The sequence below is a fragment of the Triturus cristatus genome, chromosome 10, assembly GCF_964204655.1.
Source record: "Triturus cristatus chromosome 10, aTriCri1.1, whole genome shotgun sequence".
Taxonomy (NCBI): Eukaryota; Metazoa; Chordata; class Amphibia; order Caudata; family Salamandridae; genus Triturus; species Triturus cristatus.
In genome coordinates this window covers 1,066,218,592-1,066,242,293 of record NC_140593.1, presented here as the reverse complement: position 1 = coordinate 1,066,242,293, position 23,702 = coordinate 1,066,218,592, and positions in this window count along the sequence as shown.

Genomic DNA, 23,702 nt, shown 5'->3' with positions numbered 1-23,702 from the left:
CATGGAGGAGATATCCTAACGATGTTCCCTCTGCCCTGTCTGGCACCTGTTCTTTGGGACACTGACCCACCACGGACCTCGCAGTGGCAATATACTACGATGGTGAAGCCACACAGTTGATGCGGCAGCGGCACACAGAATACCGCAAATAAATCAGCGATCACTCCTAACAACTGCTGCCCTCACTGCAAGAGAAAGCCATAGCCAACCTGCGCTTCTTGAGTGTTGTCTGGAAGATTCCAGAGCCTGCAACCATCCCCCGAGTGACAGTTACGTGTTCGCAGCGTACCGACCATGTGGAAGCCCGACGCTAAGCAGCCAAGGCTGACATTTGACGCAGAAAAAAGCACCGACCACATCAGACAGAGTCTGAGGGGAGCACTGATACACTAGTACAAGAGACACCCTCCTCCCCAGCTGAAGATATGAAAGCAATACTACTGGAGGTCAGGCAGGGACTCGCAGCTATTGCAGATAAAATGGATGTCATGACCACCCGCATGGACGCCATAGTTCACAAACTAAATGGCCATGAAGAACGCATTAAGGAAACAGAGCGCCATATTTCTGATGCCGAAGACGCCACTTCCAATATCCAAGCAAATGTGACGCAAATGGACAAACTCCTGAAGATTATTGCTGCAAAAAATGAAGATATTGAAGCGAGGAGCAGACGCAATAATATACGTGTCATTGGCATCCTGGAGAGTACAAATACTGGCAAAATGGAAGAATATATAGAACAATTATTGCTGGCAGTGGTCGGTGCTGAATCCCTCTCTTCCCATTTTATTGTCGAACGGGCCCACCGCTCTTTATGGTCCCGACCTCCGCCGGGAATCACCCCTAGACCCATCATTGCACGCCTCCTGAATTATAGAGACCGAGATGCCGCCCTTAAAGTTGCCCGGTAAAAACGACAGCTCAATTTTGGGGGCATTCCATTCACCATATACCCAGACTTCACGGCAACCGTGCAGGAGGAAAGACACAAGTTTCTCCCTGTCAAATAAAAGCTGCGACAAGCCCAAATAGATTATGCGCTATTGTATCCGGCCTGCCTACGAATCACCTACCAAGGCAAGCAGACGTTCTACACTAAACCACAGCAGGTGGATGACTTTTTGAAGCGCCTCAAACGCCAGAATGCAGTTGTTACGGCACCAGATGCATCGCCCGGATCGGCCTTACCGAGTCATTCCTCAGACGCAATAGAGGGAACACAGCCCCAGCGGGGCATGGGACGCTGTGCTGATATGTGGCCTTGGGACTACTGTACCATGATCCCATTGCTATGGGGCACTCACCACTGCAGACCAGATAAGTGACACAATGGGTAACTGAGATAACCTGAGCCGAGCACCCTCAAACCCTCTCAGAGGTCGAAGCCTCCATCTCGTTAACTCCTTGAGGGTGAGGTGTATCTGTGCAAGCACCTAGGAGTTCCCCCCTAAGGGCGATCCCCCCTTCTTCTTTTGAAATACACTGCACAGTTAGGTGCTGTTTGTTGTTGGAATCTTTGGGTGAAAGGGTGGGGCAGAAATGTCTGCCATGATTGGGATGCTTCAGTGGGGGGGGGGGGCGGGGTGGTAGAGGGTTTGTTTTCATGTTTTTTACCATATGTATGCCACAACAAGACAGAAAGACAGACAGAAATGTGGATGCTTTCTTGTTCTCTTTGCACACGACATGGGTCTACACTGTTATCACTTGCACACCAATAGCGAATATGGCTGACTCAACAACTTGGCAGAACTTACGGATCATCACTTGAAATCCATGGAAATGTCTCCAGATACCGGCATACTTAAACTGCCACCAGATCCATATTGCCATGCTCCAAGAAACACACATTAATCCACAACACACCACCACTTTCACTCATAATTGGGCGGACTACAGGATATTTTCATCGTACTCCTCATACGCCATAGGCACAGCCATACTTATAAAAAAACAGACACCATTCGTCCTAGTGGGCACATTAATAGATCACAATGGGAGGTACTCACTAGCATGGGGACGCCTGGGTATGGACTCGTCACCTTGGTATGTTGTTATGGCCCTAATGTTGCCACTCCGGACTTTTTCACCGGGCTATGGTGAAAGATTGTAGAAATAGGCTCTACCCACATAATATGGGGAGGAGACTTTAATGTTGCCCGTAATCCTGCAGTAGATAGGTCCAAAACTGCACCGCATCATTATAATAATTCACATAAAGTCCTGCAGGGAATCAGGGCGGATAACGGCCTACTCGACGCCTGGCGCCATGTTCACCCTTTTACACGGGAAGGTACACATTTCACAATGCAAGCTGCATCTTGGGCACGTTTAGATTACTGCCTGCTATTCCGTGGATTGGGACCATCGATAAGAGACGTCACACACTTAGCTAGAACATACTCTGATCACTCCCCAGGGAAACTTACACTTGCTCCTCCAGGCTATAATGTACCGCGTAGCAGTTGGAGACTACAACCTTCAACACTATTGGATACGGTCTTTCATAGCGGATTGGGTGAGGAAATCCAGGACTTCTTTTCAGAGAAATAAGGGCTCTGTAGACAGTGTTGAAACAATTTGGGAGGGTTTTAAAGTCACAATTAGAGGATTTTGTATCTTGAAAAGCTCTGGAGTGCTCTGAGATATACAGGGTACATTACAGAGATTGGAAACGCAGCTGTCCGCAGGGGGCGATGGTCGCACGCAACATGAATTTCATGAGAAACATTCGGAATACACCACAACTGCAGCCCGCGAGACCAAATTCAGGGGTAAATACTGGGTGGCCCGCAGGTATGGAGAGGGTGAGAGACCCGGGAGGGCCTTGGCTGAGACAATACGGCGACCACGTTTTTCTAATTATGTACTGGAAATCTCTGGTCCTGGAGAGGTGCTTTATCACGACACTGCTGGCATACTTACCACCTTCACCACACATTACTCCGCATTGCACACTTCACAAAGGAGGGTCCACTTTGAGCTAGATAATTTTCTGGGAGAAGTGGCGATTGGGTGGTTAGGTGACTCACACAGGGAATTCTTATGTGCTCCATTCGAACTTGATGAACTCCGGGAAGCTACAATGCAAATGAAGTCCAGAAAGGCTCCAGGCTTGGACGGACTACCTGCTGAATTTGATAAAACTTATATAGACTTGATGGCCCCGATTCTAAAAGAGATTTATGAGGATTTGCTTGAGACTGGTACGCTTCTCCCCTCCATGAGAGAGGCACTTATTACCTTCCTTCTGAAACCTGGGAAGTCACCAATATACTGTGATTCATACAGGCCACTGTCCCTTATCAATTGTGACACACAAATTTTAGCCAAGGTCATTGCTAATCGGTTGGCCCTCCTAATGGAAAAACTTGGCCTTCCTGATCAGGCGGGCTTTGTCCTGGACGTGCCACCACACACAATCTCCGTACCCTTTTCTCAATTCTGCAGAACGTTGATCCTGAATTGCCGTTGGCGGCAGTTTTTGTAGACGCTACTAAGTCGTTTGATTCTGTAGAGTGGGATTATCTCCTCGGGGTGCTGCAGCGAATGGGCTTCCCCCCTCTCTATTTCTCTCCTGGATACGGCTGCTTTATCAACTTCCTACGGTCAAAGTCCTAATAAACGGACATGTGTCTCCCGCGTTTCCCATCTCTAGAGGTACCTGGCAGGGGTGCCCACTATCTCCCATGCTCTTCGCCCTCGCGATCAAACCGTTAGCGTCTAAGCTGCGGCAGCATCACCAGGATAAGGCACTCCGATGCAGCCTACGTCAAATCCTCATATCTCTATATGCGGATAACATTACCCTTTATGTAAGAGACCCTCAGCAAAATATTAATCCACTGTTGCGGGAATTCATTGTCTTTGGGAAACTGTCTGGGGTCCATATTAACTGGGGGAAGTCGCAAATCTTTCCTCTGACACCTGCAGTTACTTGGTTTCCCTTGGATTTCCCACTGGAGTGGTGTGATACCAACCTGTGTTACTTGGGGATTCGCATCTCAGGAGACAGGGCGGTGTTGATGCGCCTCAACTATGGCACCACTATGGATCGCCTCACAGGCTGCGTCACTCGTTGGATCTCACTGCCGCTTTCTCTGGCAGGCTGAGCATCCTTAATAAAAATGGTGGAGCTTCCGCAGCTATTGTATTTATTTTTAACCATCCCATATATTCTTGGTTGACACTTTTTTAAGACACTTCGGTCAGAAATGATCCGGCTACTGTGGGGGGTAAGCAGCCTAGAATACAATGGAAAGTCCTCACAAAGCCCTATGCACAGGGAGGTTTCGATGTTCCTGACTTTGAGCTATATTACACATGTGCACAGGCTCATTATGCTTATTACTGGGTTCACCCTCCTAGGTATATGCCAAGGGATAGCGGTGGAGCAATGGCTAGCAGACCCCATTCCCCTGGATGGTATGCTGTGCGCTCCCACCCGTAAGCGTGACTTATCGCCCACCACTATCACATGCATGGTAGACGCCTGGAATAGTGTCTTGGTTTCCCTTCAATGTCCTATGCTGTACTCGCCATTGCTTCCCCTGTCCTACCATCCCCGCATGCCACTGCTTCAAGAAAAAGGTTTCCTTAAAATGTGTGAACACACTAAAATTACCAAATGGGGAGATCTATATCATAATGGCACATTTCGCTCGTCTGACCACATCTTCCACGAGATGCAACCCTCTTCTCTGGACATATTTCTTTATATCCGGCTTCGTCAGGGAGTACGTTCCATCACCCCGGAGTTCCCCCAGGAACCCCCCAATCTCGCTCCCCTACATCTGATGCTACGTGCTACTTCGCCGGGGCATTTGGTCTCTATGCTTTATCATACTTTAGGCACGTAGCAGTTAGAATCTCCCAGCTCTTCCCGTGCACAATGGAACACAGAATTAGAGTGCGAAATGACAGATGAACAATGGGCATACTGTTGTTTACAAACAGAACAAATATCTGCCAGCGTCAGATTACGCATCACGCACTATAAGTTTCTGCAGCGCCTATATTACACCCCGGTTAAAATGTTCAGATTCAAATTAAAAGACACAGATTACTGCGAGAGATGTGGAATTCCAGGGGCTGGCTTCCAACACTTAGCCTGGGATTGTCCACGGGTGCATGAGTATTGGGCACAGATCTTTGACGCTGTGGAACAGATGACGTCGGTCTCGTTGGAGCGCAGCCCCCTGAGAGCCCTGTTAGGATACACCAAACATATCCCCAAGTTATACCGTCGATACCGTACCATTGCCCTGCTGCTTGCTAAACGCAGAGTGGCTTGTAGAATGGGTAGGGGACGGGCCCCAAAATTCAAGGAGTGGCTTAATGATTTAATATATTGCCAGGAACAACTGACTACATATGCCGAAACACTCCCCCGGGCTTCGAGGCCCAAAGATATATGGGACCCTCTCAAGAGTTATCTTTTAGCACAAACGCCAGAGGCCCCGTCTGACACACTGGAGGGGGTGGCACCCTAACGTTGTCTCCTTTATAAATATCTGTAATATGTTGGAAGCACATGCTGACTCGATCCTTTCTCTTCTGCCTCCTTTTACAATGTGCCCCAAGATGTGTTACACTATGTCTTACATTAGCACTATGGTGTCGTTGACGGACCCTATTGTGATGATAGTTGTTTTTTTTCCCGATAATTATGCACTTAATGCCAACACCACTGTACTGTTTCTGCTTACTGTGAGACCTGCCGAGTTATGCTGTGCAAAATTAGAATGCAGGAATGATGTAATGGACTGACATGCCACATACGCACATTGCAAACTGTTTTGCTTTTTTGTGAGACAAGAATAATGATTATATTTCCCTCTACCATGTCTGTCGATATACATTAACGATTGTAATGTATGTTTTTAAATGACTGAAAACCAATAAACACATGTTTTAAAAAAAAAACATACTAATCATGGCCAACCAATTGCCATTACAATTTACACAGGGAACTCTTTGTACTTTGACACTGATCAGCAGTGGCAAAGTACCCAAAGCATCTAAATTGGCAATCTATGTAAGGAAAAAGGTCTAGGGGAAAAGCAAAAAGTTTAGGGAACTTTAGCCAAAAAGGCCAAGTCCTACACAACCCCCCTTCCAGACAAAAGCTAGGGTAGACCAATCATTACCTTGATGGACTTCCCAGCTTCGGGCGATAGAACCAGGACGCAGGCCCTCTACCACAGGGACACCCTCCTGTTCCATGTCTTCCTGACCCCAGGGGGTCTTCTTGGTCACTACTTCCTGAGCCAACAATGCTGTTCCATGGATCCCTCCCGGTCAGGGGGATCCCTCCAGGGGTGCTGGTCCGATGCCCACCCCACCCTAGAGTGGTACCCTGGGAAGGCCCATCAGTCAGGATACTACCTCCAGTCATCCTGCCCTCTGGGTTAAGAGTGGGTTTACTCTGGTCACTTCTAGGGGACCCAGCCCCACTGGCTGGACACTGTCCCTTTGGTGTCCCCACCGGGGAACACAACTCTCTCTTAATCTTCCATTTCGCTTTCTGGGCCTGCCACTTAGGAAGGGCACCCACAAACGTCAGGACTGCGGGAGCTCCGACTACAGACTCCCCACGCCCTCCTGACACTAGGTGTCCTTCCTGACACCTCTGGCAAGTAGGCACTAGGCCTCCACCTGGGGGCTCTCCTACGACCCCCCCCCCAGTTCCCTGGGTGGTGCTGCTGATCCCTGGGGATACTGCTTACCCTTCCTCCCCCTCTTTTGAGAGAAGGGGGTATCCAGCAACCCCTCCTCACCACTCTGGGATCTCCTTGCGCCACTTGGCCCTCCTTCCCTCTCTGGGGCCTTTTCAGGCCCTTGGACCCATGACCAGGGGTCCGGTTCTCGTGCAGGCTCCCGGGAATCAAGGAGCCCACACCTCAACCCGGGGTGGCGCAATCCTGGAAAATAATTTCTGAGCTTAGGCTCTCCTGGGGCCAAACTGGACAACCCCTCCAAATCATTTACCATGCTTACCACTACCCAATCATCCAGTGCACACTTGTACTCATCCACACTTGGCACTGGCTGTGCGCTGCCACCATTCGAACTGGACTCTGCTTGTTTACCCTTGATGTCCAGTTCCCTCATGCTTAACTCATGAGCGAAGAGAATCCTTTTCTCTTCCAACGCGAGAGCGTTCCTGCTCTCCTCTGCTTGAGTTTTAAGTTTTAACACCTCCAACTCATGCAGCCTGACCCTTTGGTTTTCCTCCAGCTCCTCTGATTAAAAACTTCTCTCTGAATGACTACTACCAGCCTCTGAGGCTGGGCCTTCCACTGGCAAATCCTGTGGACCAAAACCATTCCCTGGGTCATCCTCATCCACCTCACCATCACCCATCTCCTGAGCCTCTTTGGCTTCCCACCAGGCCCTCAAGGCCACTTGCAGCATCTCCTTCTTGGCGCTACCTTTCATGGGACATGCCAACGCTCTGCAGAATTTCCTCAACTGATCAACCTTGTAGGTATACAATGTCTCAATGTTAAACTCTAATACTGCAGCCACAGCCTCACCGGCTATCTGGCTTCCCTCCTGAGACATGATGTGTGGTTTACAGGTTACTCAACAATAGAACCCACAATTCCAAAACAATATGTTGCTATGTCGTGGTCTGCGATCAATTTATGATGTCCGCCAATTACTGTGAGTGGTTTTGCACATACGCGTTTTAATCACGTTACGATCGTATCCCACCGCTCTGCCGCCAAATGTTGGAAGCTGGAGTCCCCGTCATGCCCCACCGTCACCAGGTGTGCGACCCGGGACACACAACTCAACGTTAGGCCAAGTAAGGACACCGTTTGAGATAGCCCTGCTCACCCCTTTAGTAGCTTGGCACAAGCAGCCAGGTCTATCTCAAAGGCACGAGTGTACAGCATGTGCAACCACGCCCACAGCAACCCACTGATGACACCACAAATGGACTCCACACAAGTTTGATAAAACGAGTATAAACTTTATATAAAAGGATATACGATCAGTCCACACGATACAAAAGCCAACATATAATAAAGGGTAATATTCGTTCCGGCTGGTTGGTAGGTTCAAATCCCAACCACCGCTTTCGCAATGCTATGCTGGTCGTAATGCTAATATCACATACGTTGCAATTTAAAAAACAGTAGTGCTCTGCGTAAGGATACACTCCTATGCTGGGCAAAGGAGAAATATTACAATGCGTAACGATACACCCCTGTACCTTGCAAGGGGAGAAGTAATGAAATACGTACCGCTACTATCCTGTACTGCGCAATGAAGGAATAATGCAATGCTTCACACCCCCAATCGCGTACTTTGCAATGAAGAAATAATGCAATGCGCACCGCTACAATCATGTACTTTGCAATGAAGGAATAATGCAATGCGTAGCTACAATCATGTACTTTGCAATAAAGGAATAATGCAATGCGGACCACTACAATCCTGTACTTTGCAAGGGAGAAATAAAGCACTGCGTAGCGCTACAATTGTGTACTTCGTTATGCGGTAATAATGTCAAGCGTCAGAAGACAGTTCAGCAGTTCGTTAGCAGCAATATTGGCAATGTGTATTATGACAGTCAGCCTCTTTGATAACAGTTGCCCCCCACATGGATCACCGATGAGATACAGTCCAGCTTCCCACTCGGGCCCCGGTACTGCCACTCCTTTGGTCAGTACGGGCCCCAATCTGAGCTGAATCACAGGCTCATGTTGCCAGAAGTACTGAGAGGCCGAGAGAGTGTCCCTCCGAGCCTGCACCCTGCCCAGGCAATGCTCCACATTATCTGGGGGCGCGACCTCACTCTCCTCTCTTCCCTCCGCAACCTGGGTCTTCCGTGTAGAACTTTCTCAATAGGCCTCAGCGGCTCGACCTGGCAGCTCAGCTCTTCCGGGGCTGCCAGTCTGGGCCGCGATTGTTAGGAAGGTCTCAGGCGGCCGCGGGGCACACGTATCCTATGCCCCTGAGATTGCTTTTACTCCTGGTGCACGGACACCTCTGGGTCTCCTCGGGCATGAAGCCACACACACAAAGATGGGGCCTTCACTTTTACTCCGAGAGCACACTCACCAGGCACTCCCTCTTGCGGTCTCTATTTGCACCAAGACAAGCACACCGCGTTGCAGAGACTCCCTTTCTTCCGGTGCACACGATGATCAGCCGATCACCTCCACAGTCCCAGGTTGCACTAAAGCACGTGCACTGCTTCACTGAGACTTACTCCAACTCCTGGTGCCCCGATATCCAGGCGCTCTTCACCAACGCCTCCGGCCGCACCCCGTCACACTCGCCCTGTCCGAGCCTCACTTCTCCCCCGGTGCACCCGATGACCGGGCGCTATTCACCAGCGCCGCCGGTGCACCCCGACACGCACCCTGCGCATCCGAGACTCACTCCGCTTTCGATGCACACGATGACCAGGCGCTCCTCACCAACGCCTCCTGTGCACCACGACACGCACCCTGCGTGTTCGAAACTCACTTCAGCTCCGATTCACCCGCTAACCCGTCGCTCTTTCCCAGCGCCGGCGGTACACCACAACACGCACCCTGCACGTCCGAGTCTCACGTCACCACCAATGCACACGCTGACCAGGCGCTCTTCACTAACACCTGCGGTGCACCATGACACGCACCATGCTCATCCGAGACTCACTCCACCTGGAGAAGTGTGGCTCAATGATTAGAGCAGCAGACCCTGATGCAGAGGTCTAGCCCGGGACCAGGGTTCAATTCCCTGTCTCGGCGGGTCTTGGGCTCAAAAATTCCACGGACCTGATAATTCTCACCTCGGTGCCTATTCCAATCATGGAGTCCCACTCTGCAACTCTGGGCAATAGCGTGCTTAATCTCCACTACAGCCCCCACAATGTGGGGGTGCCCAGGAGTGGACGCCTCACAGGGAAAGCCAGGATGGGTTCCACAGCGGTATTCGTACAAGCGCCTTGAGACCCTTGCGGGTGAGTAGTGCGCTATACAAGTATCAAATTTACTTTTACTTTACTTTTACTTTACTTCGGTGCACACGTTGACAAGGCGCTCTTCACCAACGCCTCCTGTGCACCACGACACGCTCCCAGCGCTTCCGAGTCTCGCTTCATCTTTGTGTGTCCAAGATCACAGGGCATGCCTTCTGAGGGTCTCAAGCTGCCACAACACATGCCCACCGCGTCGCTTGAACTCTCCGGAAACTTTTATGTTCCTGTGTTTCAAAACAGGGAACCAGCTCACCTCGGGCCTTTGGGGTTACAAGACACAGCACAAAGCACAGTCTTCTTCAAGCAGGGGGACCCAGCGCCTCCAAGCACAGTCCCAAGAGCCTCTTCCTTGGTTAAAACAGCAAACTGCAGACCTGCCCCAGATCACGAAGCAAGGATTGGTCCTTCCCAGCAGTCTACAGTCTATTCGGGTGTTCCTTCCTTAGCAGAGGTTCCTCTTGAAAACAAAATGGGTCCAAGCCTTTTCAGTCTCAATTCATTCTGATTCTTTTTCCAACGTTCAGGGTCTCCAACTCTCATAGTTATACCTCTCAATGTCTTTGAAGTTCGTTGTGATCAGGGGTCCCTGACCCCGGCCTAAATCAGTTCTGAGTGTCTCTCTCCCAGTGTCACCTTTCTCCCTTTGATACTGGGGGTCTGGATTCTTAATCACTCAGCAGGAGAGGGATCCTCGCATCTCTCAGATCCAGACAGTCAATCCACATTCAGCAGAGACACACAGAAATGCTTAAAGCACCAAACTCAGCCACTTTCTAAAAGAGTGGCTTCTGAACACACAGTGACAAAACCACTTTCATAGAAAGATGTGTTATGACACTGTGAGTTCATACATACCTAACTTCACCTCTCCATTTTAAACTTACAGGAAACTAGGCTAACAAACACAATTCCCAGCCTCCCCCATTCTGTCCTATGGGCAGAATGACCTTTCACCATTGAAAAACGAAATGGAGTGTTTTTCACTGTCAGGACGTAACACACACCGTAGTATATGTTCTGCCTTTTACTTACACTGCACCCTGCCCAGGGGTTACCAGGGACCTACCACAGGGGTGCCCACTGTGTACGTAAAAGGGAAAGTAAGGCCTGACAAGTGATTACACTTGTCAGGACAACATGCTAACTTAGCAAATTGCTCGTAGGCCCTACACTGCAGTCCTGAGGGCCCTTCTCTGTGCACCCTTGCATTACTAGCCCTGGCACACACAGTGCACATCACTAGGGACTTTACTAGTAAGGCAACATACTAATCATGGCCAACCAATTACCATTACAATTTACACAGGGAACTCTTTGTACTTGATACTGAACAGCAGTGGCAAAGTGCCAAAAGCATCTAAATTGGCAACTCGATGTCAGGAAAACGGTCTAGGGGAAAAGCAAAAGGTTTAGGGAACTTTTGCAAAAAGGCCAAGTCCTACATCACCCTCTCGTCTGCAGAGATCCATAAATCCAGGAAGGCGAGGCGTTATGTATTAAGCGTGCTTGTTAATCTAAGGTGTGGATTGCAATTGTTGATTTAGGTGGTGAAGGAGCGTTCCCTCATTTCGCCACCTTCTCGAATGATGAAGTTGTCATCAGTATATAAGTTCCAAACCTTAATGGAGTTCAACACATTTTCCAACCCAAACAGCTTCCTATCTGTTACGGTTGTTTGCCAGATTGGTGGTTGCTTACACCAATCTGAGAAAGGGAGCTACAATGAAGAATGCCACCCATGGGTGAGGGCTTCCTTCCTTAAACAATTTTTTTCCAGGAGAAATCACATGAGGTATTGCAGTTTTCAGACTGCCTGGACAACTCAAGTTTATGTTATTTATAAAACGTACACCAACACAATAGAAATATGAGTGAATTGCAGGTGATCTTTGCACAACACAAGCTCGCCTTCCCTTTCGGATTCATTACAGTTTATCTCTTTTGCCTTAGATGTTTTAGTACTTAGAACTTTAAATAACTTTGCTATTCTTACTGCAGACCACAATTTTACTAAAGTTAATGATAAAGAACAAGTAGACACTGTGAAGCACCGCCATGCACAGTGAAAGGTCAGGCAATACGACATATATATCGACAATTACAACTGACAGACTATACCATACAATACATTGTTCTGACTCCTCAATTTGAGTCATAACTCAAGAGCCTGAAGTAGTGGCCAGTGATAAATGTCTTGAATACTAAAACCTAGTTTCAGTTTTCGTTCGAAGAGATATAGGTTAACCCCTTCTGTGCCCATGACGAGCTGGACTCGTCATGGAGCACAGTCGCGCTGTGCCCATGACGAGTCCAGCTCGTCATGAGGCATTCCCCGGGGAATCCCTCTGGTGCGGGCACCAGAGGGATTCCCTTTTAACCAAAATAGCCTCGGGAGCTGGGGAAGAGCTTCACCAGCTCCCGAGGCCCCCCCCCCTGCTTTCAGTGTAATGACGATCGGCGCGCACGTCGCGTCGACGTCATTACACTGAAAATGAAACTGAAATGAGCCAAGAGGCTATCTCAGCCCCCTGAGCACGTAGAAAGACGGGAGAGGTATCGTTGGAAAGGGGAGATCCACAGGAGGGCGATCCCCAAGCAGGGATCCACCCACTAAACACCAGGGAGGGGGAGCGGCCCCTTGGGCAAGGGCCTTTGCTCCCCCCAAATAATTTTGGCTTCAGTTAGTCTTTTGCCCCCCCTGGGGGGCAGATGTGGGCAGTAGCCCCCAATCTGCCCCCCGGGGGGGCAAAAAGCCCACTAGACACCAGGGAATTAAAAAAAAAAAAATAGGGGTGGGGGCTTCCCAAAACGGGCAGGCCCATGCCCCCACCCCCCAATTATCACAGTCGTTCTGCCCCCCCCGGGGGCAGATGGGGCATTGGCCCCTAATCTGCCCCTTCGGGGGGGTAGAAAGCCCACTAAACACCAGGGATTTCTTTTCATTTTTTTAGGGTGGGGGCTGCCCGAAATGGGCACGCCAATGCCCCCACCCACCCGCCATCATTACAGCCTTTCTGCCCCCCCTGGGGGGAAGATGGGGCATTGGCCCCCAATCTGCCCCCCGGGGGGGCAAAAAGACCACTAGACACCAGGGAATTGGAAAAAAAATAAAAATAGGGGTGGGGGCTGCCCAAAACGGGCAGGCCCATGCCCCCACCCCACCCCCCAATTATCACAGTCTTGCTGCCCCCCCGGGGGGCAGATGGGGCAATGGCAGCTAATCTGCCCCTCCGGGGGGCAGAAAGCTCACTACACACCAGGGATTTTTTTGGCGCAATTGTTTTTAGGGTGTGGGCTGCCCGAAACGGGCGCGCCAATGCCCCCACCCTCCCCCCCACAAACATTACAGTCTTTCTGCCCCCCAGGAGGCAGATGGGAGCTGTAGCCCCCAATCTGCCCCCCCCCGGGGGCGCAGAATGCCCACTAGAAACCATGGATTTTTTTGTTTTTATTAGTGTAGGGGTAGGGGCTCCCCAAAATGGGCATGACAATACCCCACCCCACCCCACCCCCAGAGAAATTCCAGTCTTTCTGCCCCCCCCCCCCCGGGAGGGCAGATGGTGGCAGTGGCCCCTGATCTGCCCCCTGGGGGGACAGAAAGCTCACTAGGCGCCAGCGAGTACGTAGGCTTTTTTTATGCGTGGGGGTGGGGGCTGCCCAAAATGGTCATACCAATGCCCCCACCCCCACAAAAAATAGCCACAGTCTTTCTGCCCCTCTAGGGGCATATCAGGATGAAACCCCCTTCCCCGATTCCCCCCCAGGGCGGCAAAAAGCCCACTGGGCTCCGATTTCTTTTTAGCAATGTGCATACCTGTGGATTTTGGGCCCTGGCGCAGTTGGCACGTAGGCAAACCTAGCAAACCTGTACATTTTTTAAAACTAGACACCGAGGGGAATCCTGGATGGGGTGACTTCACTGGCTCTCACCAGGTTCTGTTACCCAGAATCCATTGCAAACCTAAAAATGTGTCCAAAATAACAAATTTTCCTCACATTTCTGTGGTGGAAAGTTCTGGAATCTGTGTGGGTCAACAAAATTCCACCCACCCTGCGTTCCCCAAAGTCTTCAGAGAAAAATGGTACCTCACTTGCGTGGGTAGGCCTAGTGCCCGCGTCAGGCAAGGGCCCAAAACCTATTGAGGAGACATCAAAATTACCTATCACAAAACAACCTGGTTTTGCAAAGGGGGTCCCATGAGTTTTTGGCCCCGGGCTTGGCGGCCATCTTGGGAAACCTACCAAACCCACACATTTCTAAAAACTAGACACCCTGGGGATTCCAGGGAGGTATGGCTTGCGTGGATCCCCCAACGTTTCCTTACCCAGAATGCCCTGCAAACCTGAAATTTAGCTAAAAAAATCACCTTTTTCACACATTTTTGTGTGGGAAAGTTGTGGCATCACCGGGCTGACACAAATTTCCTACCACCCAGCGTTCCCCCGGGTCTCCTGATAAAAACTGTGCCTCACTCGTGTGGGAGGCCCAAGTACCCGCGACAGGCAAGGGTCCAAAACGTAGTGCGCCTCAACAGGCAAGGGTCCTAAACGTAGTGCTTTCATTTGCAGCCCGTTTTTCCCATTTTCCCCCCAAAAAACTAAAACTTGCTGTATTTTGGCTCATTTCTGTGACCCCTCCAGGGGAATCCACAAACCCTGAGTACCTTCAGAATCCCCATGATGTTGGAAGAAAAGGACGCAAATTTGGCATGGATACCTTATGTGGTCAAAAAGTTACAGGGGCCTCAGCGCGCACTACCCCAAATAGCCAAAAAAGGGCGTGGCACAGGAGGGGAAAAGGCCTGGCAGCGAAGGGGTTAAATGTACACATTTATTTTGGAAAAAGTACTTGCCTTTATTTACCTGTACCTTTAGTTAGAGGCAAATGGGGCAAGTTTTTCTTGACCTGCATATATCAGACTGAGGGTCAATAATAGTTTGCAGTGCCAGGTCAGTTTGTTCAGGTACCTTGGACCTTTATACAAGTATGTGGTTAAAAGCCCGATTGCCTTAGGTATCATTTTGAGATCTAATGATGTAAAAATCAACATAAACAATGAATGGCAAACTCTCTAAATGTGTGGGTCGCTTCTGGTGGGGTGTTTAAAGAAGACAACATTGATAACCATTCCCTAAGAAAAGTTGATCTCATGAAATGTATAGGCGACAAAAACTACCAACCTTGGGAAAATGGCCAAAGAGATGTGATGATATTTTTTAATCCCAGGTTTGGCGTAATTCAGTGTTTCCACATCGCTACAACGATTTACATAATCTTTCCCCCTGTAACACTGCATGCATTTTTAGATCTGGTGTTACCCAACATCTTTTGATTTCCCTATATTTTTTATATAACTATAATATAATTACTTAATGGGGCTTTCAGCTATCCCTGTTCACCTACTGTTCTGTGGTTGAGTCATTCATATACTTCTCCGCCCACTACAACATATTACATGGTGCATTGGGCCAGTTCACTTCAGCCATTGGCTACCTTCACTGAGTGACTGACTGCATTCGAGAACATAGGCACATGCAAGTGAGAGCTATTGCTGAAGGGAAGTAGTTATCTCAGTGCCAATGACTACTATGCCCCTATATTTTTTGAGACAGGAAAAATATTTCAGCTCTTAGCCAATGTGCTTTTTTGATTATTGGCGAGGGCCATGATTGAGGTCATGCGTGAAAAAAGGTGCAAGCGTGGGACACAAAAAGAAAGGTAAAGAGATATCCACAGAAATGTGACTAAGGAGCTCAAGTGGGACGTCACGGTTGTAGCTGGATGAGTGGTGTGCTGGAGTGGGAAAGAGATGATACAGGTGTAAAAAGTATAATTTAAAAGGGAGAGGAGTGAGGGAGGAAGCAGATGGTCGAGTGAGGTAAAAAGAAAATTGGGAATAATATAAGTAAGAGGAAATCGGTAAGCTAGAACATGCATATGAGGGAGAAGAGAGGAAGAAACTAAGGAAACCAATGTGATGGGAGTCTGAAAATGAGAAAGAGGGATACAGGTGGAGGTAGTTAAAAGCCAGGGTTGCAAAAGCGAGAAGATTACCGAGGGCACTTAAAGTAGCGTTGAGTGATGTTAGTGAGAGATTGAGAGACATACGTTTAGAAGTAAGAGATTAACTGAAGAAAGACATTTAGTAGTCAAAGATAGGAATATATGTGAAAGTGAGTGGATGTTATAGGAATTAGAGAACAGGTTGAAGGCAAATGGGAGGGAGGATGGAAGAGAGAATGAGCGGCGGGGTGGAAGTGAAATTCGAAGAGATGGGGAACGCATAAGATAGGTAGAGATGGGGAGCATATTTACAAAGAAATGTTGGAGCGCGGAGCTGCACCAAATTTGGCAGCACCACGTTCTAAAATTTCCAAAACGCAGGGATGTGCTGTATGTACAAGAAAACAGCAGACCCCTGTGTTTTCTCTAGCGCTAAAATTAGCTGCCTGGTGCCAACACAGGCACCCTTGCTCAATAATGCAAAGGTGCCTGTGTTGCAGGGAATGATTGTTTATGTGAAGTAAGGTGTCTCTTCCTGCTCGTAAACAATCCATAATGGTGATTTGTTACTTGTATGTGTGCTGCAGAAGGCAGCACACATAGAAAAAGCAAAAACAAGTAGAAATGAAAGTATTTCTCCTCATTTTGTCATTCTAACACCTGCTCTTGTAAATCTGGGGAAGCTTTAAAAAGCATTGGGTGCAACACCCACAGCAACAACCATTGCACGCCCCTTTCACGCCAAGTGATGCGTGTAGAAGCCCCATATTTACAAGGCGGCGTTAAGCCAGAAAAAGTGCTTAACGCCACTTTGTAAATATGGAGAAGGACATAGCGCCACCAGAATGTTGCTAAAAGTGGCATTCTGGTGGCGTTTTCCCCTTGTAAATATACCCCAGGTTTGGAGAATAAGAGTTATAGAGCTGGAGGTAGGTTTCTCGTTGAAAAGAGCTAGAGTGAGCTGAGAAATGGAGGTGAGAAGAAGGAATAAGGAAGAGTGAAAACTTTCTTTCACAGATGTGAGAGAACAAGAAGCGTAGGTGATAGTGAAAATGGTAAAGGCATGAGAATAAAAGACATACACTTGAAGGCGAACAAGAAACTTCATGATATAGGAGGTGAAGTCAAGAGGGGAACTGGGAGGAGAAAAGGAAGGGGCATGGGGGAAAAGAGAGAAAGACAGAAATAAGAATGACTGAGGAAGAGGGAGTCTTAATTTGAGTTGGAGGTTGCAGGTGGGGCTCACCAGCACTTATTTTTCCTACGTAGACTTTAATTCAAAGCATGGGAGAGAAAAACACAGACAGGGAAATAAAGAGGAAGAGAAAGACAGAAATACAGTGACAAACCAAGAAAGCAGGTATGAAAAAGAATGTGCAAGAGTGAGATCCAGAAGTAGGGAATATCTGGTGGTGGATTAAATCACCATGATTTGGATTCAAGACTACGCACCCTCGGTTTTCTGTACCACAATCTTCAATAGCATCAGATTCGAGTGTCTGAGCAAAACCTTGGGCCTCAGCACTTATTCTTTTACAAATTAAGCACTGGGTAGAGGACAGGATTGCCAGTAAGAACAGGGCTTAATATTTTTGTGAGGGGTAGAAATGGTGGAAGAAAGAGAGATTTGATGATAGCAGAAAAGATGGTACAAAAAGGATAGCTACAGATGAGAGAAAAGTTGAGAAAGAATTGAGAAAACTAAGATGGATATCATGGTTGATTAATGCATTGCAAATTGACCTTTCGGGAGCATGAAGGAAGCATGTCTGATCACTATCATCTTTGATATGCTCATGCAGACTGGAGGTGGCAGTCCAGCGCCACAGGAGGAGCTGGACGAGTTGGAGGAAATGGTGTCCACAGTCATCACTGGGGAGACGGTGGCAGGAGTTGGGGGCCCGGACACTGCTCAACAGGACCGGACACAACAGCAACAGGGTGAGTAACGAAAAATGTTCCCTCTAATTTCTTTCCTCTGTGTGCGGTAGTGCAAGATCTCTGTGCGCTGCAGCCAAGGCTGTGTGCGCCAAGCATGCGAGTGCAGCCTGCAAGTATATAAATCCATGGCAATTACCACTCAAAACTTTTGTTTGCAATGAGATAGAGAACAAGTGCATTTCACACATATAGCTTGTCTTGTGACAGTGTTGCACTGTGGAGACAGATCATCATGACATTAATTGTTTATTCTAATTCTAATTGCACCTATACCCCAGGCTTAGAAAAGGACAAGACTCAGAAGGGAGCACCATTATAAGATTTTACTGAATATTCTTGATTAGAGCACTAATCATTTGGTGGGGGATTACTGGAAGACTATACAAGAGAATATATATTTAGCAAATTGACAATTACATAACACAGTTACATATTGATATACAACGTAATGATTAATGTCTTAGCTAGGAGGAAGTGTGTGAAATGTGCCCATCTAGGACAAACATAGACTGTGGGAAAGGGTGGCTCAGACAAGTCAAGTGCCATCACTAGATGTGAGACACATTTGCTTCTTTTGTTGATCCATGCCATTCTTCCAGGGCTGATAAATTATATCAAGGTCAACTTTGCTATTTAAGAAATAGGCCTTTGTCATCATCAGCATAACCAAGTGATTCTCCTCCAGTCTAGTTCTTGATTTAAACTTGATAGTGTTCAAGTACAGAATCATTGTACACAGCCTGCACTTGATGACTGAAATGTTGGAACATGGCTGACAAGCCACATAATGCAAAGCATGCTATTGGTTGGGCATTCAAGAAAGGCAGGTGGTATGTGTCAATATCACTCAGCACACCTGAGAAAGGAAAGATAAAATGTAGTTCTTGTATACATTTATCAGGATACTCAGTGAAAGAATATTGAGCATTATCTCACATCCATTTCATTTTTTATAGATCTACTCAGAGACATTTTAACCCATAGGCAAAGTGGGATCTGGCCCAGGACCCCAGCTTTTCAGGTGACCCCTTGAGAGAGCCAGCTAGATTCTGCAGAGAGTCTTGCTCTAGTGACCCTGAATAATTCTTACACAGATTGTAATGGACTCTCACACATCACCCCTATTCAAAATAAATGAAATGAAAACTATATTTGTAACAGACATTTTGCAGAGAAATGATGCGTTTACGTTTAATTCTTCGAGATCAAAACAGAACCTAACATATTCATATGTCACAGATATTATTTGCAGTACTATTAGTGAACTGCTGCTGTGTTACAATATTTAAAACGCACCTCACTATCCCTAAATATTAGATGTAAACACATTTAGAATATTGACCAGTGAGTCTGTCCACTGTCAGTGGCCTGGCCAAAGAGGGCACGAAAGTGCTGAAAATGGATCATAAATTCAAAGTTGTTCCGTAAAGCGGCCAACAAAATGCTTTTTGCCCAGGGCCCCCAGAATTTGTATGATGTCCCTGCTGCCACCCTCTAAGAAGACAGAAAGATGACATATAGTGCTGTAGAAAACTAATGATTACTGCTGAGTTGGATATTGAACAGACATTAATGAGCGATTTGTGTGCTTGCTGATGTTAGCTGTGAGAGGTGTAATTTCAGTCTCTACCATAACATCCTGTATTTGTTTCAGCATCAAGAGTTACCACCAGGCAAGTAGAGCACCATGTCGTTTGGATACGGATGCATGTCTCTTTAGAAGGGGCCTTGCACAATCCCTTACTCTAGGACATCCTTATATGTTTTTATTTACTTTGTCTTGTGGATGATTCAAAAATCTCTGGGATGTAGTATATATTAGTCTATTTATCATGTTCAAGCTACCCGTTACTCATCTTGTTCAAAGTATCCTGGTGAAAACAGGTCAACTATTTTCACTAGTTTAGTGGCGGTTCCTGTTCTTTGAGTGATGGCCTGAAGCCTCCATCAGTTTGTGGATCCTATCCAAGGTCAGTTATCTTGGTGCTCAAATGTGTTAGCAGCAGCTGTCTCTTCAATCTTAGACTCTGCCAAAGCGATACAAATTGAAAGAGGTACATTGAGACTTGTAGTGTTAAAGTCAGACTTGCATAGTTGTTATCTGTGCATGCTTCTGTTAAAACCCAGGCTCCTGCAGCAGGCGCAGAATGCACCCCTGCTGATTCAAACAGGGAGCACACATCACCTACTCACAGGTTGGTCCATTGCTTACATGTCATTAGCCTGCTCCTGGCCCAATGTTAGATCCTCATTCATAGCATTCAGTATGCCTTTCAAAGTAAAGCAGGTCTTAATTCCTGCATTTGTCTAATAAAATGGAAACCTATTTGTAGGGAATTACTCTATTTTTGGTGATATGCTACTTGATGTTAGTTGAATACATTTGGGATTTTCCAACAGTAACTGTCGACAGCCACCTAAACTGGGGCAAGCTTTTGCAATGGTCATTTTAAAACTGACAGAGAAGTTTGGGAAGAAACTAACTCTACCCTACTCATTGTTCACTCACTCTCAGTTCTGTGATCTGAGTGTTACATGTCTTTGTAGCAGGCACATTAACCCGTTGCTCTACTTTAGGGTGAGCTGAAACTGCCACTAGACAAAACTCTGCTCTCTGTCCAGCAGGAGCATTAATAACCAGAGTTATATTGGTACTTTTATTGTTGCATGACACTGCTGGACACCCAAGGAAATCTGTAGCACCTGCTATACAACGAAAAGTTATTTTGAACACAGCACCCCCCACCCCACAAGGTCATTGCCAGGAATGACTGCACCAAGTGCTAAAGCCGCACAGCAACAGAGCAATACCATAAAAAATCCTACATAGGCATCATAAGTCATCATTTGAAACAAAACAGAAACATTTAAAACAGCAGGAAAAAACAGCATTATTTCCCTGAATCGAAGTCTGATCCTAAAACCCTGCAATTTCATTATTTAATTTTAGCAACCTCGAACAGGGGCCATTCCATACCTGAATGTATAGCTGGTGTGGAAAGTGGGGAGGGGGTCACGGGGGAGAGAAAACATGGCCTGCACTATAGGGACCGGCATATTTACAGTGCATGTTATAAAAATGGTAGTGCAAAGCAGTTCCGATTCTACAGTGCGAACAGCTGTAGTTTGATAAGAAACAAGAAATTATTGTTTCTTGCAACATGTACGTCAGGCGCACAACGCCTGTTGGGCTCAAAGGGCTTCAGCCCCCAACCCCCCCCCCCCCACCCCCCTGTCATGTGTGTTGTGATGTCGGGCCTAGGGCCTAGAAATAAATCACTGGTCCACACGTGTGATGTGATAGTGGTCAGTGGAATGCCTGCCCACGCCCAGCGCCCTGGACTTTTTATTGATGCTCATACGTGCCGTCCGTGGGGACGTCGGGCGGACCCAACTACAGCCACGCTAAAGGGGGGCGTAACCCTGACACACACACGGACCCTCGGGCGATGGTTTGGTCCGTTGTGCAAACACTACATTCCTCCTTTACCCAAAAATGAAAAACAAACAAACATGCCGCCTAACGCGGCCCAACAGCTTTAACAGTCTCTATGAGTCTCATGAGGGAAAACAATGGAACAGTCTTACTTGGTCTTGGTGGAGGTGCAGCCTACCATCACTCCAGGGGTTGACAGCGGCCCACAAAGTCTCGATACCTCTGGGATGGTCGCGGGCACGGGCGTAGATGGTATTTGCTCTGGCTGCGCCCGTCCGGTGGGGTGTGAAACATGTCCTCTGAACTGTCCGCCTCCACCGTGTCCGGGCGGCTTTGCGTTCCGTGTGGCACCTCCTCTCTCTCGGTTTGCGTGGTAGAACTCGTTCCTGCACTCTCCGCCACGCGTGGCTCATCAGCTCCTGCGGGATTCCGAGGGCCGGGAGATGGCGCTGGGTGGTAGTCTTCTATCTCCGGAAGGTCTTCCTCCACTTCATACGGGACTCTCTTGAAGAACGATACATTTCTAGTCACTTCTTCACCGCCCCTGATCGCCGTGATCAGGGTCCCTTTGACATTGGTGACAGTCCACGGGGCTAGCTCGAATGGCAGGCGGAACTTTCCTCCGGGATGGCGGTCCTTCACTAGCACCCGGTCACCGACTTGGATCGTACTGTCAGCGGCTCTCCTCTTCCGGGAGGCTTCCTAGTTGGTCTTTGTTCGGTGTTCCGTGGAGCGGTTGGGTGGGTTTGGTGACGACTCCCACACGGGGTGGTGCGGGATGGTATCCCGGATTGCTCGGCCCAGACACAGGCGGCTCGGAGGGACCCCTGTGGTGCAGTGAGGCGTCAGCCTGTATTCGCGCAGGAATTGGTAGAGAGCTAGCTCCACGTTTAGGCCCTCTGCTAGGGCGATCTGAATAGTTTTGTTTAGAGTCCTCATCAGTCTCTCAACTTCTCCATTTGCTTGCGGCCACCTCGGGGTTATGCGTCGGTGCTTGATGCGGTGGGACTGCAGGTACTCGGCCAACTCAGCGCCGTTGAACGGTGGACCATTGTCCGTGCGCAGCTCACCTATGAGTCCGTGGGTGGCCATGATTTTCCCCAGCTTGGGGATCACCTCCGTTGCGGCTGTTGAGGGAAGGATCTCTACCTCTGGCTACCGCGAGTAATCATCTACCACCACTAGCATGTATCTTCCTCCAGGTAAGCTGCCAAAGTCAGCACTGGCTCGTACCCATGGTGAGGTAGGGCCCTCTTCAGTGATTACGGGTGCTGGGGGGTCGGGTAGGCTGGTCGCCAAACACACAGGGCACCGCTGGACCGTGTCCTCTATCATCTTGTCGAGTCCCGGGAACCAGAGCTTGCACCTGAGGCGGATTTGTGACTTGACGATGCCTTGGTGGGCGCCATGCGCCAGGAGGGCGGCTTGCTGGGTGAGGCTGCTAGGCAGCACCAGGCGGGGGCCTCTCAGGAGACAGCCCTCGGGAGACACAGACAGTTCGTTCCTGACAAAGTGGAGCGCCTTCAGTGATGCTTGAGCCTCTGGCGTGCGAAAAGACGACGGACTTTGGAGTGGCTTCCAGTTTCCTGACGTGACCGCTCGGATAGCCATCTGGAGACAATCGTCCTCTTTGGTAGCTAGCACCACTTCCTCCAGTGACATCGGCAGGGGTCTGGACCTTTCCACAATCATCCGGACATACTCCTCTGTGGCTGCAGCCTCCGTGGCTTCCGCGTCCGTAGCCGGGCGGGCATGTCTGGACAGGAAGTCGGCTGGGTTTCGGGCGCCCGGTCGGTACTCCACTGTGAATTGGAATTCTTGAAGCTGGAGTACCCATTTTTCTATCCGCGGGGGAGGGCGTGACGAGGAGCCTTGGAACAGCGGGACCAAGGGTTTGTGATCTGTGATCACCACGAACGGGTGTCCATACAGGTAAATGTGGAAGTGGCGGCACCCCCACAGGATGGCGATGGCCTCCTTCTCGATTTGCGAGTACCGCTGCTCCGTCGGTGTGAGGGTTCTGCTTGCATACGCGACGGGGGCCCACTCTCCACACCTCTGCTGCTGGGCCAGCACGGCCCCTAGGCCTGTCGGGCTGGCGTCCACTATGAGTTGTGACTCGAGCCGGGGATCGAAATACGCCAGGGTCGTGTCGGCTGAGAGCGCCTCCTTGGTTTTCTGGAACGACTCTTGCTGTGCCGGGCCCCACTCCCAGGTGGCGGAGGCTTTGGTGAGGTCGCGGAGGGGCCCAGTGAGGTCGGACAGGTCTCTGATGAACCTCCCGCAGTAGGTGACCATCCCAAGAAAACTGCGGACAGACGTCACGGAGGTAGGCG